General features: G+C 53.9%; 1 non-coding gene across 1 annotated transcript, besides 8 other annotated features; it reads left to right on the forward strand.

Moving 5' to 3' along the window:
• Positions 1–1,526: part of a sequence feature (areas merged during assembly that could not be assigned to a particular haplotype. This can correspond to areas where the two haplotypes were merged or to regions with more than two copies in the genome that were merged during assembly.) that runs on past the window's edge.
• Positions 1–2,299: part of a mobile genetic element that runs on past the window's edge.
• Positions 1,527–1,977: a sequence feature (haploid, Esmeraldo-like haplotype).
• Positions 1,978–2,259: a sequence feature (heterozygous, non-Esmeraldo-like haplotype).
• Positions 2,260–2,786: a sequence feature (areas merged during assembly that could not be assigned to a particular haplotype. This can correspond to areas where the two haplotypes were merged or to regions with more than two copies in the genome that were merged during assembly.).
• Positions 2,278–2,298: a sequence feature (GC_rich).
• Positions 2,787–3,893: a sequence feature (areas merged during assembly that could not be assigned to a particular haplotype. This can correspond to areas where the two haplotypes were merged or to regions with more than two copies in the genome that were merged during assembly.).
• Tc00.1047053506143.10 lies at positions 2,894–2,974 on the forward strand. Its single transcript, XR_008255315.1, has one exon. It is a non-coding gene; the product is annotated as a spliced leader RNA, 5' & 3' partial (transcript).
• Positions 2,995–3,025: a microsatellite.

Consider the following 3,893-nt stretch of genomic DNA (forward strand, 5'->3'; position numbering starts at 1 on the left):
AAAGACGGGGAGGAGTCGGTCAGCGATGAGAATGAGCAACAGGACCCAACCGCACACCAGACAGAGCGCATACTCACCGCGTCAAACACATACAAGGCGAGATGCGCAGAGACACTGTGCACACTGCAGGCAACGGGACGCGCAGCAGCGCTCCTCACGGCGGCGGAGGCGGAGCCGGTGGTTTTCTCCCCCGAGCTGGTACAAAGCCTTGACGACTTCTACCCACAGGAGGACACAAGTCTGTATCCCGAGCCCGCCGTCAGTGCACTCTTGGTCACGTTCGACAGCAAGGACGTGGCCAAGATGATTGGGAGCCGCCTAACGCGAGGCGCAGCACCGGGTCTTGACGGCTGGACACGGGAGCTACTGTACCCCCTCACGAAGGACAAGGCACTCCTCATGGCGATCACCGCCATTTTGACGGACATGGCCAACGGAAACGTGGCCCCCGAGGTGGCACACCGCCTCAGGGCAACCAACCTCACGATGCTCCGGAAGCCAAACAAGAAGTTCTGCCCGACCGGCGCCGAGTGCGTGTGGGCAAAGGCCATATCCCTCATGGCGGTGGACGCGGTCATGCCAGCCCTCACAACCTGCCTTAAGAACCTGCAGTATGGTGTCGGCAACAACATAGAATTGGCGATTGATAAGGTTTGGCAGGAATTCCACATCAAGGGCGGTGTGGCCATGCTGGACGGCCGGAATGCGTACAACGCCATCAGTCGCACGGCCATCCTATCCGCCGTCTATGGGAACACCACATGAAGCCCACTGTGGCGGGTCACACGACTGCTTCTGGGCACGGAAGCGCTGGTGGGCTTCTACGAAAAGGGACAATTGGTCCACTCGCGGAAGTCGATGCGGGGAGTGCGCCAAGGCATGGTGCTGGGACCGGTCTTTTTTCCATCGGCACCATTGCCACCCTCCGCCAACTCGAAAGCAGCTTCCCCAACGCCAGCTTCACGGCGTACCTGGACGACGCCACGGTGGCAGCACCACCGGGCATGCTTGGAAAGGTATGCGAGGCGACCTCCAGAGCGATGCGTGTCCTGAGCATCGAGACAAACGAGGACAAGACGGATGTCCTCAATAAAGGGGGACCAGTGGACATGCCCGCAGAATACATTTGGCCGTTTGCCCGCGTGATGGACGCGGGAATAGCAAACGACCCAGAGAGCGAGCTAATTACACAGTTTGTGCAACTCAAGGCGGAGGAAACCGACCGCCTGTTCCGAGCAATTGTGGAGCTTCTATTTGCAAAGCATACGCAGTGGCGGCTCCCATCGGTGCCGGCACTGCCACGCGTGACGTTTTTCCTACGGACGCACGCCCCAGTACACACGAGAGCAGCGGCAGAGTGGTTCGACGACCGCGTCACAGGCGTGCTGGGCATCATCATGGACGGACCCGTTACGAAGCGCGCACGCGACATTGCGGCTCTCCCAGTGCGCCGCGGAGGGTGCGGTCTCCGACGGCAAGGGGAGATTGCGGAGTTAGCCTACTTGTGTCTTGGAGAGAAGGGGAAGCAACGCGCCCTGACCGACGAGTTGGATGCAAAACACCAGAGCGACCTTTACGAAACCCTGCAGGGTCCTGATCGCAAGGTGTTCGTGTCCAACACGGCGGCAGGCGCTGGAAGACTCCTCACGGACCCGCAGGTGCATGCGGACGACAAAGGTTTTTCCACCTACCTACGGGAACGAATACTGATGCGCGTGCTGCCGGAGGGACAGAAGTGCGTATGCGGGGCAAACGCATCCAACGGGCATGTGCATAAGTGCACGCGACTCCAACAAAACCTGCGGACCACACGCCACGACATGATCAACATGACGTTTGCAAATGGGTTGCGACTATGCGGATTCCAATGCGGCATGGAACCGCGTCTGACGGAGGCGAGCCGGCGGCGACCGGACATTCTCATCGTGGGACTCGACACGTACGCGATCACCGACGTGACCGTCACGTACGCCGGGCGGGTCACCGCATATGTGTCAGAGGAGTCCATGGAAGAGGCAGACCCACTGCGCGCGGCACGGGATCGCCCCACGCAAAAACGACAAAAGTACCGTCATTGGGCCCTGGCCAACGGGCTGGACTTTGAACCATTCGTCATGCTGACCAACGGGGCAATCCACTCGGCAAGTCGGCGGTGGCTGAGGCGGATCTTGGGCAATCAGGACCACCGACTCACCATCACGAATGCGTATGATTTGATAGTGGCGGACACCCTGGCGGCCATGCTGCGTGGAAACGTGCGCGTCTTCGGCGCAGCGTGCGGCCGCGCGGGGCCGGGGCAAACGCCCCGGGTAGGCGAGTGCCCGGGCGACTCCTCGGGCATCGTTAATTTGGTTTTGTCAAGAGAAGTAAACAAAAGTCACAGAGGTCAAAAAACAAGAACACGGAAACAGAGACACACACACACGAACTCACCATCCACAGAAAGCAGCGAGAATTGTACCAACGAACGAAAAGCAATGCAGAGGTAAATAATATTCCAAAGCCGTTCTTTGGAGAATCCACAAACGTGGATCACTTTATCGTTTTTTCTTATTGATCAACAACAAAAAAAGTCCAAATGATGGACAGTTGATCACTACGTTTGTTACCGCAAGTCGCCGCTCCAACAACATAGGGTCAAGAGGGGCTTCTCATACTTGTGGAACAAAGCGCCCAATGAAGGGGACGATCGACGGGTTTATCTTTGTTGTTTTCTTTCACCCCTCCGGAGGCAATGCGTCCTTCTCCTCCCCTCTCCGAGTCTGGTAATTTATTTTTGGGTCTGGCAATTATTTCTGGTTGTGTTGCTGGGTTGGGGTTGAGCGGAAATGGGGGCCATGGGGTTGGTCACAGAGTAGTTGCGATTGGTCGGGCATCTATTCGGAAAAAAAAATATTGATAGAGTTTCTGTACTATATTGGTACGCGAATCTTCCATTTCAGCTTCTGGCAGTTAATGTTTGGTCAATTTATTTGACCCGGGTCTACTGAACTTTATATATATACATATATATATATATATATATGTGAGCCCTGTACCCTCGTGCAGCTGCTTTCCAGTTTCCCTTCCAGTGTTGCACTGTCCCCCACGTTCCGTGTCCTCCACCTCTTTCCAGCTCTTTCATTTTTGTTTCATGGCTGCTTTTATTTGCCCCTTTATTGTTTCATGTTTTCTCCTTCTCGTTCCTTTTATTCCCCCCTTCCTCCACGTATTTTACACCTCTTCCTGTGTTTTCCAGTGCTTTTGTGTTTTTTCCTTCTTTTTTGCTTTGTTCACTCACTCGTATGCAGTTGCCGTTCCACGCTCACCATTTGTGTCTTTTCCGGCCCCCGACGCCGTCCATGACGCCAACCCGGGGCTGACGTCCCAGACCGTGACCCCTCCCCAGTGTGGCCTGGGAGGGAAGGGAAACTTTTGTACACAGGCCTTGGTGACCGCGTACAACCCCTCATCGAATTTGAAAGCGCTTTCGGCACAAACCCACTCTCGCTTGGCGTCGTTGCCGGCGCGGACTCCGTTCAAAACTCAGTCCTGTGGAATTTTTTCGGGTTTCTTGGTTTCGAAAATTTTTCGAGCAATCCGCGGGGAGGTGCTGCAATTTTTTCACCGTTATTTTGACACGAGTTCAAACCCTGCCTGGCAAAAGAATTTTTTGTCTTTGTCCTAGTTTTCAAAAAATCTGCAAAAAAATATTGTGTTTTCTTTATTGCTTTTTGACTCTGTTTCAAACCCTACTCGATAACAATTTTTGTGTTTGGACTACAAATACGTCATATAAAAAGATACAAGAGCTCCTTTTACTCCACTGTGATCGGTGTTACGTGTTTGTCTATTTGGTAACAAAACTATTTGTAAATAAGTAAAAAACAACAAAAAAAAAAAAGAAGAGAAAA

This window comes from Trypanosoma cruzi, genomic scaffold (assembly GCF_000209065.1).
Source record: "Trypanosoma cruzi strain CL Brener 1047053516267 genomic scaffold, whole genome shotgun sequence".
Taxonomy (NCBI): Eukaryota; Euglenozoa; class Kinetoplastea; order Trypanosomatida; family Trypanosomatidae; genus Trypanosoma; species Trypanosoma cruzi.